Raw genomic sequence first — 14,241 nt, 5'->3', positions numbered from 1 at the left:
GATATCCTATGAGAGGGGCAAACATTCAGACCCTCCTAGCAGTGTTCTGGAATCCTATGTGAGGGACAGACACTCAGAACCCAGCAGTAGTGTTCTGGAATCCTATGTGAGGGATAAACATTCAGAACACAGCAGGAGTGTTCTGGAATCCTTTGTGAGGTACAAACATTCAGAACACACCAGCAGTCTTCTGGAATCTTGTTTGAGGAACAAAGATTCAGACCCCAGCAGCAGTGTTCTGGAATCCTCTGTGAGGGACAAACATTCTGACCCTTGTAGCAGTGTTTGGGAATCCTATGTGAGGGACAAACTCTCAGAACACTCCAGCAGTGTTGTGGAATCCCTTGTGAGGGAAAAACATTGAGATCACAGGAGGTGTGTCCTGGAATCCTTTGTGAGATTCAAACATTCAGACCACAGCAGGAGTGTTCTGGAATCCTCTGTGAGGAACAATCATTCAGACCACAGCAGGAGTGTTCTGGAATCCTTTGTGAGGGACAAACAATCAGACCACAGCAGCAGTGTTCTGAAATCCTATGTGAGGGACAAACATTCAGATCATTGCATTAGTGTTCTGCAATCCTATGTGAGGGACAAACACTCAGACCCCGGGAGCAGTGTTCTGGAATCTTATGTGAGGGACAAACATTCGGACCCCAGCAGCAGTGTTCTGGAATCCTATGTGAGGGACAAACATTCAGACCATGGCAGCAGTGTTCTAGAATCCTATGTAACGGACAAACATTCAGAACCTCGTAGCAGTGTTCTGGAATCCTATGTGAGGGACAGACATTTAGACCCTCGTAGCAATGTTGTGGAGGCCTATGTGAGGGAGAAACATGCAGACCCTCGCAGCAGTGTTCTGGAGTTCTATGTGAGGGACAGACATTTAGAACCCAGCAGCAGTGTTCTGGAATCCTATGTGAGGGACAAACATTCAGACCCCAGCAGCAGTGTTCTGGAATCCTATGTGAGGGACAAACATTCAGACCACGACAGCAGTGTTCTGGAGTCCTACGTAATGGACAAATATTCAGAACCTCGTAGCAGTGATCTGGAATCCTACGTGAGGGACAAACTTTCAGACCCCAGCAGCAGTGTTCTGGAATCCCATGTGAGGGACAAACCTTCTGACCCTTGTATCAGTGTTCTGGTATTCTATGTGAGGGACAGACATTCAGACCCCAGCATCAGTGTTCTGGAATCCTGTGTGAGGGAAAAACATTCAGACCCCAGGAGCAGTGTTCTGAAATCCTAAGTTAAGGGTAAACATTCAGACCCCAGCATCAATGTTCTGGAATCCTTTGTGAGGGACAAACATTCAGACCCTCGTAACAGTGTTCTGGAATCCTATGCGAGGGAGAAACATTCAGACCTCAGGAGCAACGTTTTGGTATCGTATGTGAGGGACAAACACGCAGACCCCAGCAGCCGTGTTCTGGAATGCTATGATTCGGTTTATACTGTGAACCTCAGAAGTGCTCCTTTGTTTAATTAATTTTGCACCTTAGGTAGAACATGACTAGAATGGGCTACAGTGGAAGGGGTAATTCCCTTCCCCTAGGTTATTTAGTCTCTGATTATACTAGAGCAGATTAGGCTGAAGTTAGGTAGTTTCTCCTGTGGACAAGCCTTGTTAAGAACTTGGTGCTCTGGCACATTTCAAACTGGTTTTCCTTTTTCCTTCCGAAAGGCTGAAGCAAGAGGCGAGTTTTCTTAGTTATTCATCACAGGATCCTGGAGAAGCTCCATGAGACAATTTTACAGTATTGTTCTCCCTCCCCCACAATAACTCTATCTCTTTTTAGTTTTTACCACTTAGAGTTGTCCACGCAGATCCTCCAGCCGTTCTCCAGTTACGGTTTGAGTTTTTCTACTCCAGCACTGGTTCCAAAGTTGGTTTCAGTAGTGAGTCCATGTTCCTGTAAGCCATTAAGTCCTATATTCACTTCTCTGTCTCTGCAATCCTGGGGGCAGTGGTTTCCCTGTGTCCTCCCCTGAGCTTCAAATCTAGAAAGAATTGTTGATTGTTTAGTCTCTTCAACTTTTTATTTGTTGTAAAGATTAATTGTGTCATATTAATTTGTTGTTAAGATTGTTATTAAAATTAATTATTGTTAAGTACTTATTGATTACTTCCAAGCTTCTTACATGCAGAAATAGGAACCTGGAATATGTTTCTAAAACTATCTTCTCAATGCCTATGTGCACAGTTAAAGGATTTTTTTTCCACAGGAATATGATAGTGATGAATTATATTAAGCTTCCGAATATTGAACTTTTCTTTATTCATGGAATAAACTCAGAAAGTTCCTTCTTGGTCTTCACAGTCTATTTCTCTTCCTGTGTAAATGTTAGTGTTTCTGTAGATTCTGTACTTGTTTCTTTTATTCTTTCCTTCTCTTATTTTCATTTGGTCTGATGGATTCAGGTACCATTGAAATTCTGGTAATTTCCAAATCTTTATCTTTAGTTTTGATCTCTCTTCTGAACCACTGGAGCCATATTCCCAATTGCCAGTTGAACATTCCCACATATGGAACCTCAGATGTTTCACACATGATATGTCCATGTCTGTGTCACTTCTGGTTATCATATTCTTTTTTTTTTTTTTGCAAATTTCACTTCACAACGCAAGTACCAAACTAGCTGGATCAGGGCAGATAACTTGGAAACAAAACTCCCCTTTATACCCACTGCACAGCAAATTGGTACCAAATCCTGTTTCTACATTTTTTTCCTTTTAAGAACTGCTTCCCTGTTGTGTATTCTTACGCTCCGTGTCCTGATGTACTGATGTAGGTGGTCATCTCTCTTTCTCTTTACTCCCTTCTGACTTTCCCTTAAGCTCTTTCCCATTCTCTTTCTCAGGGATGGCTGTTAAAATGCCAATATGGTCATGTAACTTTTCTGTCCTTACTGGACCTCCTTATTTACACCTGTTCGTGAAGTGGCTGTGTTCAGCCTGGGTGGATACAGCAATTTTTTGTCCCGTAGAGAGGAAATTTTGAAATGCCAGTGTATATGTTTTTAATTAGTTATACTCACCCTTTTGTACTCATGGGTTTTGCATCTGTGGATTCAGCCAACTTCAGGTTGAAAATATTCCCACAAAAATAGATGGTTGTCTCTGTGCAGAGCATCTACAGAAATTTTTCTTGTCATTATTTCCTAAACAGTACAGTATAACAGCCATTTATGTAGCATTACATTGTCTTCAGTATTATATATAATTCAAAGATTTAAAGTTCTGTCATGCATGGCTTACTGATGGGATTACTTTCTGAGTAATGTATCTTTAGGTAATTTCATTGTTTTGTGAACATCATAGTGTTACAAAAACCTACATGATATTATATGTTTATTTATATGTTTTTGGTATATGGTTAACCAGATGTCTCAGAGCCATTATTGAATATAATTTTCTGCACTTCATCTGCAATGCGAATATCAGGTTTCTGTGTATGTTTCATCATCATCTTATGGGACTATTGTGATATATATGTTTCATCATTGACTGAAATGTTATTATGCAGCTCATGACTGTATACAGGATGATGTGCATAAATTATATGCAAATATGAGACTAGTTTATATAAGAGAGTTATCCAATCTGTGGATTTTGGTATCTGGGGGTATCTTGGAGTCAGTCCCTATGGATACAGAGGAAGTAATGTAATGTGAAAATGATAGGTGCAAAAGAATTTTTGAAATTAGCAAATATTTAAGTGCAGAATCATTGCATAATCAATTCCTTAAATATTGCATTTAACTTTCATCACTGTCCAGGATCATTCATCTAGGCATGGTGCTGTCCAGAGTTTCATTAAAATAGTGTGTGTCCTTTTTGCCTTTGTGAGTAGACTTCTGATACTTTCTCATAGTCATGAGAATTCATGGTTCATTTGGAAGAGCCAAACATCTCATTTTTCAGTAAAGTGGGACCTCATGATGCAAATAAAAAAAATTTATTTTATCCTCTCTTATCTTAGTCGGCACTGAAGTTAGGTCTCAATGAGTTCACCTAAACATTATTCCCAGTATGTGTTTATACTTATATATTGATAACCAGATCATGAGCTCCTTTGAGGAGTAGAATTTTATTCCTTTTTTTTGACAGATAGGGTCACTGTTGGCCAGGCTGGAGTGCAGTGGTGTGATCATACCTCACTGCACTGTCAAACTCCTGGGCTCGAGCAGTCCTTCAGCCTCAGCTTCCAGAGTAGCCAGGACTACAGGCATGCATTATGCCTATTTTTTAATTATTTTTGTAGAGAGAAGGTCTTGCATTTTGTTTATACTTTTATCCCTAGCAACAAGGGTGGTTCTAGATCTATAAGGTCAACTTTGTAATACAATTTTATTAATTCATAAGTTATTATGGTGGAAGCATATTTCTACTGTGATTACTCCTTCTCCCACCATAAGCAGTACAAAACAAACTACATCTTATGTAAAATGCATATAAGACACATGGACGCACAAAAGAGTGAATTCCAAGATTCTTGTTCTTTTGACCCTGGGTTGATGCTTTGACTTGAGGAAAAATGTGCCATTACAGGGGTTGATATCTTTTGAAGATGTGGCTGTGCACTTCACCTGGGAGGAGTGGCAGGACCTGGATAATGCTCAGAAGACCCTGTACAGGGATGTGATGCTGGAGACTTACAACACCCTGCTATCATTACAGGAGTTGGTGTCCTTTGAGGAGGTAGCTGTTCACTTCACCTGGGAGGAGTGGCAGGACCTGGATGACGCTCAGAGAAAACCTGTACAGGGACATGATGCTGGAGACCGACAGCAGCCTGGTATCATTGGGTGAGTGAAACTTCCCAGTAACTCCCACGAATGTGTTTTGTTGTTGGTAAATATAAGAACCCTTTTAAGGTATAATAATGTTTACTTGTAAGATTCCAGTTGATGAAAAATGTGTCACTAATCTGTAATGAAATGTTCAAATTGGCTCCTTCATTTCACAGTCCCTGAAGTCCAGCTGTTGTCATTCTGAAAGGATTTGACTTAGTGGTTTGACCAAGTCTTCCATTGTTTCTCATTACCAGGGCATTGCATTGCCAAACCTGAGATGATCTTCAAGTAAGAGCAAAGAGCAGAGCCATGGATAGTAGAAGAAGCCCCAAACCTAAGACTTTCAGGTCAGTCAGTGAATACTGGGCAGGGAGGCCTGCAGGAGTAATGCCCAGCAGATTTTGGTAGTGTTATCTTGTTTTCACCACTTTTTTCCCTAGGTCGTTGACCTGAAGACTGTTGGTCTGCATTAAATGTGCATTATATAGTCCCCAGAGGTAGCTCTCTTTCATATATCCCTGTATCTTATTTTTCTGAGTATCTTATTCTATTTACCCCAATCCAATCCCTGCCATCCTCTAATTAGGCAATTTCTTTGCTATTTATTTTCTGTATATCCCCCTTTTCCTCTATTGTGATGTAGTATCTTAAACAAATTTTTAGATGTTCCTGTATTTATTTATCCTTTGAATGTATCTTAAGCAATTTTTTAAGAAACAGTCATTATAACAATGATAATGAAAATAGTGTTTCTTTTTAAGCCATAGCTGTATTCTTCTTGTTTTATTTTTTATTAAACAGATGGTTCTTACTCTGTTTCTCAGACTCAAGTGCAGTGGCATGATTATAGTTTACTGTAATGATGAACTCCTGGGCTCAACTGTTCCTCCCAACCTAGCCTCCCAAGTAGCTAGGGCTACAGGTGTGTGCCACCACACCCAGCTATTTTTTATTGTTTGTAGAGATGAGGTCTTGTTCTATTGCCCAGGCTGGTCTTGAACTTCTGGTCTCAAATGACCCTTGTAGACCCGCAACTACAAAAAAAAAAAAAAAAAAGTAGCTGAGTATGGTGACATGGGTTTGTAATCCCAGTTTTTATACTTGGGAGGTTGAGGTGGAAGGATTGCTTGGGCTCAGGAGTTTGAGGCTTCAGTGAGCTGTGATAGCAACACTGCACTCCAGCCTGGGTAACAGAGTAAGATCCTGTCTCAGAAAGAAATTATGAAGCTGAGAAGAACCCATCATAGGGCCCTGGATAGGTGTGGTGCTGGACTTGGGAGGAGAACCAGAAGATTCTGGGTCTCAAGTCCAAATAAACCAATGATTTCCTGTTGAAGGGCTCAGATTTCTGTTTGAGAGTGGAGTTTGTAGTTACCACTTGAAGATGAGAAATGTACAGGAAACTTCATTTTTATATAAAACTTTGTGACATCTGAAACTCCAAAACACAAAATAAAACCCTTCAAAAATGGTGAATTATCAAGCAGGGGTGTGTGAATGGAGAGGGCAGGGCTGTTGATCTCGGAAGGAACCAAAAATACACTTTTCAAAGATGACGGGCACAGCCTGAGTTGCAGAACCAATCCTTCAGATCACCAGTATGGTTTTTTGACTGGAGCTTCTGTGCCTATTATGGTTCTGGGAAGCAGGGGATGTCATGGTTAAGTAGGAATTTGCCAGGATCTGTTTTTGTTTAACATGGGGAATAAGATATTTTCTGCCTGGAAAACCTCCAGCCACCTTTAATCATTCTCAGGGAGGAGTGAAAGGTTAACATATAGGCAAAATCCTGTCCACAAGCTACTTCCATGCTTAGGAGACAGAAAAATGGTCATCTCCTATACCTGCCAGTTGCTGACCCAGGAAAAATTGGCTATCTTCAAAGAAGAATAATGAAAAAAATACCAGCCATTAAAACAGCCACTATTGTTATATGAATAAATAGAAAAAAAAGAGAGAAACCAAATGACAGATAATTAGAACTTATTAAAACCTATGAGTAGGAAATAGATACATATTATTACCAAATAGTTCTTTGTGAAATAAAAAAGAACAGGAAAACTTCAAAATGCAAAGAAAAACTCAGTTGAACATTAGAATATATACTGATTTATTACATTATGTCAGTAGGAACAGGAGCCACATGCATATAAAACCAACACGCATTATTAATTTTTATCAAATCTTTCTCCACTAGTATAGGAAGTAATTTTTTTTACCTTTACAAAAGCATTCTGTGAGACATGCTCGTGTGTGTTTCATGGATACCTTTTTCTCATTTCAGCTGTCCAGATCACTGATGACCTTATTGAAAGGAGCCATGAAAGTCATGATAGATTTTTCTGGCAAATTGTAATCACCAACAGCAACACATCAACTCAGGATAGAGTGGAATTAGGAAAAACATTTAATCTGAACTCAAACCATGTTTTAAATATGATTATAAATAATGGAAACAGTTCAGGAATGAAGCCTGGGCAGTTTAACGTTTGCCAGAACGTGCTTTTCCCTATTAAGCCTTGTGAGACACAGTCTGGAGAGAAACCTCATGTCCCTGATATAACCAGGAAATCCCACAGATATTATGAGCATCTTACTCAGCATCAGAAGATTCAAACTCTGCTGCAGGCTTTTCAATGTAATGAACAAGGGAAAACCTTCAACACAGAGGCAATGTTCTTTATACATAAGAATGTTCATATACGACAGACCTTTGGTAAATATAATGAATATGAGAAAGTCTGCAATAACTCAGCTGTTATTGTCCAAGGGATAACTCAGGTAGGACAGCCAACTTGCTGTAGAAAGTCTGACTTCACTAAACATCAGCAAACACACACAGGAGAGAAACCCTATGAATGTATTGAATGTGAGAAACCCTCCATTAGCAAATCAGACCTTATGATACAGCACAAGATGCCTACTGAGGAAAAACCTTATGCCTGTAACCGGTGTGAAAAATTATTCAGCTATAAGTCCAGCCTCACTATCCATCAGAGAATTCACCCAGGGGAAAAGCCCTCTGGATGCAATGAATGTGGAAAAACCTTTCGCTGTAAGTCATTCCTCACTTTACATCAGAGAACTCACACAGGGGATAAACCCTACAAATGTATTGAATGTGGAAAAACTTTTCACTGTAAGTCACTTCTCACTTTACATCACAGAACTCACTCAGGGGAAAAGTCCTATCAGTGCAGTGAACGTGGAAAAACCTTTAGCCAGAAGTCATACCTCACAATACATCATAGAACTCACACCGGGGAAAAGCCCTATGCATGTGACCAATGAGAAAAAGCATTTAGCCATAAGTCAAGGCTTACTGTCCATCAGAGAACACACACAGGGGAAAAACCCTATGAATGTAATGAGTGGAAAACCCTTTATCAATAAGTCGAAACTCAGGATACATCAGAGAACTCACACAGGCGAAATACCCTATGAATGCAATGAATGTGGGAAAACTTTTCACCGTAGGTCATTCCTCACTGTTCATCAAAGGACTCACACGGGAAAACCCTACGAATGCAATGAATGTGGGAAAACCTTTCCCCATAAGTCATTCCTCACTGTCCAGCAGAGAACTCATACTGGGGAAAAACCATATGCATGTAACAAATATGGAAAAACATATAGCCACAAGTCATAACTTACAGTACATCAGAGAACTCACACAGGGGAAAAACCCTGTGAATGTAATGAATGTGGAAAATCCTTTTACTGTAAGTCATTCCTAACTATACATCAGATAACTCATGCTGGCAAAAAACCCTATGAATGTAATGAATGTGAGAAAACCTTTATCAATAAGTTAAACCTTGGGATACACAAGAGAACTCACGCAGAGGAAACACCCTATGAATGTAATGAATGTGGAAAAACCTTTCATCAGAAGTCAAATCTCAGCACCCATCACGGAACTCACACAGGGGAGAAACCTTATGTATGTAACGAATGTGGAAAAACCTTTCATCTCAAGTCATTCCTCACCATACACCGGAGAACTCACATGGGAAAAACCGTATGGATGTAATGAAAGTGGAAAAGCTTTTTGTCAGAAATCATACCTTATTATACATCAGAGAACTCAAACTGGGGAAAAACCCTATGAAAGTAATGAATGTGGAAAACCCTTTCATCAGAAGGCAAATCTTCAGAAACATCAAAGTATTCACATGGGGTAAAAACGCTATGAATGTAGCGAATGTGGAAAAACCTTCAGTCAGAAGTCAGTCCTCACTGTACATCATAGAACCAATAGTGGAGAAAAACCTTACAAATGCAGTGAGTGTGGGAAAACCTTTTGTCACAAGTCAAACCTCAATACGCTTCAGAGAACTCACTCAGGAGAGAAACCCTATAAATGTGATGAATGTAGGAAAAGTTTTTGCCATAGGACAGTTCTCACCGTATATCAGAGAACTCACACAGGTGAGAAGCTATTTGAATGTAAAGAATGTAGGAAAACCTTCTCCCAGAAGTCAAAACTCTTTGTACATCACAGAACTCACACAGGGGAAAAATATTTTAGATGTGATGAATGTAGGAAAACTTTCTCCCAGAAGTCAGGCCTTGGTATACATCAGAGAACACACACAGGAGAGAAACCTTATGAATGTAAGGAATGTGGGAAAACTTTTTGCCAGAAGTCACACCTCAGCAGGCATCAAGAAACCCATATAGGAGAGAAATCTGACGTAGCTGAGGCAGGCTATGTGTTCCCTCAAAAATCACTCTTTTTTCCTGGAACACACAACCTACACGTCTCTGGCTACTATTATAGATTTCTCCATGCTCAGCCTGGGAGAGTATGGCCACAAATGGTGACCACTACCTCCTGGCCTACCAACAAGAAGGTCTTAACCACGCTGTAAGAGATGTGCTATCATGCAGGCTTTGTTGTTCCCATTTTTACAGCACACATCGCACTTTAATGTCACAGATATGGCTGTTTTCCTAGAAGCTCAGGTACCAACCTCTGCCAGCTTCAAACATTTCTTCTGCAACTTCCTCACCTCTCTTCACCTCCAGAGAATTGAAGAGAGTTAGGGCCTTTCTCAAGATTAGGCTTTATCTCAAGGGAATGTTGGGGCTGGTTTGATCTTCTATGCAGACCACTCAGACTTTCTCTGTATCAGTAAAAACCTGTTTTGTTTTTTTAAAAATCATCCATATGTTCACTGGAGTAACACCTATAACTTCCTTCAAGAACTTTTTCTTTGCATTCACAACTTGGGTATCTGATGCAAGAAGCTTAGCTTTGGCCTGTCTTAGCTGCCAACATGCCTTCTTCACTAAGCTTGATGATTTCTACCTTTTGATTTGAAGTGACAGATGTGCACACTTCTTTTCTCTTGAACACATGGTGGCCACTGCAGAGTGAAGTGGCCTAATTTTACTGCTATATCTTGGGCAATGGGGGGCTGGAAGAGAGAAATAGAGACAGGGAAATTACTAGTCAATGAAGCAGTCAAACACAACATTTTTCCCTCACGTTTGCTGTCTTCCGTAGAGTTCAATCACCCTGAGACATTTCCAATAGTAACATCAGAAAACACTGATCACAGATCATCATAACAGATGTGATAACTAAAATCTTTGAAAGACTGTGGGGATTGCCAAAAGATGTGACACAGATGTGAAGTGAGCACACGTTGTTGGAAAAATGGTGCTGTTCAGACTTACTCAACATTTCGTGGACACAAATCTTTAATTTGTTAAAAAGGTGATGTTCCCAAGCAAAATAAAGTGAAGCTCGATAAAGTGAGGTGTGCCTCTATTTTGATGGGCTCTAACAATTTGTCTTTTCATTGGTGCATTTAAACCATTGACGTTCAAGGTGATTATACAGTTGGATTAATTTTGCCATATCATTTTCCATTCACTCCTATTGTTCTTTGTTCTTGCTTTGTCCTCCACTCTTTTCCAGCCTTTTATGGAGTTGATGACTTTATGTGACTTTTGGTTTCCTCTCTTTTTTTTTTTTTTTTTTATTGAGGCAGTCACCCAGGCTAGAGTGTAGTGGTGTGATCATGGCTCCCTGCAGCCTCAACCTCGTGGGTTCAAGTGATCCTTCCACCTCAGTCTTCCAATTAGCTAGGACTACAAGCATGCAATTAGCTAGGACTAGAAGTATGCACCACCATACCTGATCTTTTCTTTTCTGTAGGGACAGGGTCTCACTGTGTTGCTCAGGATAGTCTCTAACTCCTGGGCTCAAGCCATCTTTCTACCTTGGCATGAGCCACCGTACCTGGCCTGTTTTTTCTTTTTAGCATTTTTATACTTTGGTTTTTACTAATTGCCCTGGAGTTTGCATATAGACTTGCAACAAATCCAAGTCCACCTACAAATAACACTATACTGGTTCAGTTACTTCAACTGCCTTCTAATGGAAATGTAATACCAGCTTCTCTCATATTCCCATCTCTTGTGTTATTGTTGCCATTTGTTTCACTTATATGTAAGCATACATAGCCTTGTATATATTAAAGTACGTAATTGGCCGGGTGCCGTGGCTCATGCCTGTAATTCCAACACTTTGGGAGGTTGAGGCAGGTGGATCATGAGGTCAGGAGATGGAGACCCTCCTTGCTAACATGGTGAAACCCCATCTCTACTAAAAATATAAAAAATTAGCTGGATGTGGTGGCACACGCCTGTAGTCCCAGCTACTCGGGAGGCTGAGACAGGAGAATTGTTTGAATCAGGGAGGAGGTGGAGGTTGCAGTGAGCTGAGATTGCACCACTGCACTCCAGCCTGGGTGACAGAGCAAGACTCCATCTCAAAAATATATATATATAATTGCATGCATTGTTATTATATACAAACTATTATATGTTAGGTCAATTAAGAATAAAAAGTAAGCGGCCAGGTACAGTGGCTCATGCCTGTAGTTCCAGCACTTTGGGAGGCAGAGGCAGGCAGTTCACGAGGTCAGGAGATTGAGACCATCCTGGCTAACATGGTGAAACCCCGTCTCTGGCAAAGATGATGAAACACTGTCTCTATTAAAAATACAAAACAATTAGCCAGGCGTGGTGGAGGTTGCCTGTAATCCCAGCTACTTGGGAGGCTGAGGAAGAGAATTGCTTGAACCTGGGAGACAGAGGTTGCAGTGAGCTGAGATTGTGCCACTGCACTCCAGCCTGGACAACAGAGTGAGACTCTGTCTCAAAATAAATAAATAAAAATAAATAAAATGTAGATTCAGTTTTCAGATGTAGATCTTTTATTTCTCTAGATAATGTTTAATATTTTCTCACATGACACATCTGCTGGAAACAAGTTTCCTCAACTTTTGTTTGTCCAAGAAATGTTTTGTTTCTCATTTACTTTTGAAAGAAGATATCACGGGACACTGAAATCTAAGTTGATTTTTTTTTTCTCTCAGCATGTTCAATATTTCATTCCACTCTCTTTTTACTTTCATGGTTCTGAGATGTTGAATGTAATTCCTTTTTTTTTTTTTTTTTTTTTTTGAGACAGAGTCTCACTCTTGCCCAGGCTGGAGTGCAGTGGTGCGATCTCAGCTCAGAGAAAGCTCTGCCTCTTGGGTTCACACCATTCTTCTGCCTCAGCCTCCCGAGTAGCTGCAACTACAGGTGCCCGCCACCATGCCCATCTAATTTTTTTTGTATTTTTAATGGAGACAGAGTTTCACCATGTTAGCCAGGATGGTCTTGATCTCCTGACCTCGTGATCTGCCCACCTAGGCCTCCCAAAGTACTGAGATTACAGGCATGAGCCACCGAGCCTGGCCTGAATGTGATTCTTATCTTTGTTTCTCTATAGGTAAGATGTTGTCCACTCTACCTTTGGTTTCTTTTGGATTTGATGTTTTATACAGTTGGAGAATAATATGTCTAGGTGTAGGTTTTTAGCATGCATCCTGCCTGGTGTGCTCTGAGCTTCCTGGATCTTTGGTTTGGTGTCTGACATTAACAGTGGAAGTTGTCAGACATGATTGTTGCAGATGTTTCTTCTATTTCTCTCTCTTCTCCTTCTGGTATTCTCATCACTCTATGTTACACATTTTCTAGCTGTCCCACAGTTCTTGGACATTATGTTCCATTGTTTTCAGTTTTTAAATTTTCTTTCAATGTTTCCAGAGCTCAGAGACTCTTTTCTTTTTTGTGTTCAGTCTACTAGCAAGCCAATCAAAGACATTCTTCAGGTCTGTTGCAGTATTTTTTATCTCTACTGTTTCTTTTTTGTTCTTTTCTTGGACTTCTGTCTCTCTGCTTACATTGCCTATCTGTTCTTGAATACTGTCTCCTTTGTTCGTCGGAGCCCTTAGCATACTGCTGAGAGATTTTTTTTTTAAATCTCCGTCTGACAATTCCAAAATCAAAGCTGTGTCTAGTTCTGATGATTTGTCACTTCAAATTGTGTTTTTTGCCTTTTAGTATGCTTTGTGCTTTTTCTTTATTCCTAGAGATGAGACTCCACGTAAAGGGAACTACTGTAACAGTGCACCCATTAATGATGGGAAGCTGTGCAGGGGAGGGGAAGCTGTCTTAGTCCATCAACCAAAATAACTAAAGCAAGTAATTTGTAAACAATGAAATTTATTGCTCAGTTTGGAGGCTAGAAAGTCCAAAGTCAAGGTTCCAGGAGATTCAGTGTTTGATGAGACCCATTCCTCACAGATGGTGCCAGCTATATGTCCTCTCATGTTGGAATGGACAAAGAAGCTTCCTTTGACCTCTTTCATAAGTGCACTAATGCTAATCAGGATGGCTTTGCCATTACATTTCAAAGGCCCCACCCCTTAATTCTAGTGCATTGGAGACTCGGTTTCAACAGGCACATTCTGCAGTGGGTAGGGCAGGGAAAAAATATTCAGACTGTAACAGAAGTGTTCTGGAGTCTTATGATCAGACTCCATAGTTCATAGTTCAAAAGCACTGATCATCAGATCAGTGAACTATGAACTTCAAGATGTGTTTCTCTGTTTTTATCTTCCCCTTTAGGGATGACTGGAGTAGGCTGAAGTTGGGTATTTTCCTTCCAGCAGGTCATTTAGGATATGATTATATGAGAGCAGGTTAGGCTGATGGTCAGTAATTTCTCCTGAGGAAAAGCCTTGTTAAGAACAGGGTGCTCTGGCATATTTTAAGACGGTTTTCCTTTTTCCTTCCCAAAGGTGGAAGCAGGAAGTGAGTTTTCTCAGGTATTTGCCACAGGAGGCTGGTGAAGCTCCAGAGGTAAATTTTAAAATATTATGCTCACTCATAACTGGATCTCCCTGGCGTTTTTACCTCCTTGAGTTGCCCATATGGAACCTTCATCAATTCACCAGCTATAGTTGAAGATTTTCTACTCCCGCACTGGTTCCTAAGTTGGTTTCAGTAGTGAGTCTCTGTTCCTGTAGGCCATAAATTCCTATATTCACTTATCTATCTCTCCAATCTTGGAGGCAGTGGTTTGCC

General features: G+C 40.3%; 1 pseudogene; it reads left to right on the top strand.

Annotated features, from left to right (window-relative positions):
- The first annotated feature begins 1,021 nt into the window (after nt 1–1,021).
- LOC129530186 (zinc finger protein 717-like) lies at nt 1,022–9,680 on the top strand (annotated as a pseudogene).
- Nucleotides 9,681–14,241: the final 4,561 nt, after the last annotated feature.

This window comes from Gorilla gorilla, chromosome Y (genome assembly GCF_029281585.2).
Source record: "Gorilla gorilla gorilla isolate KB3781 chromosome Y, NHGRI_mGorGor1-v2.1_pri, whole genome shotgun sequence".
Lineage (NCBI taxonomy): Eukaryota > Metazoa > Chordata > Mammalia > Primates > Hominidae > Gorilla > Gorilla gorilla.
This window is presented reverse-complemented; position numbering and strand designations above follow the sequence as displayed.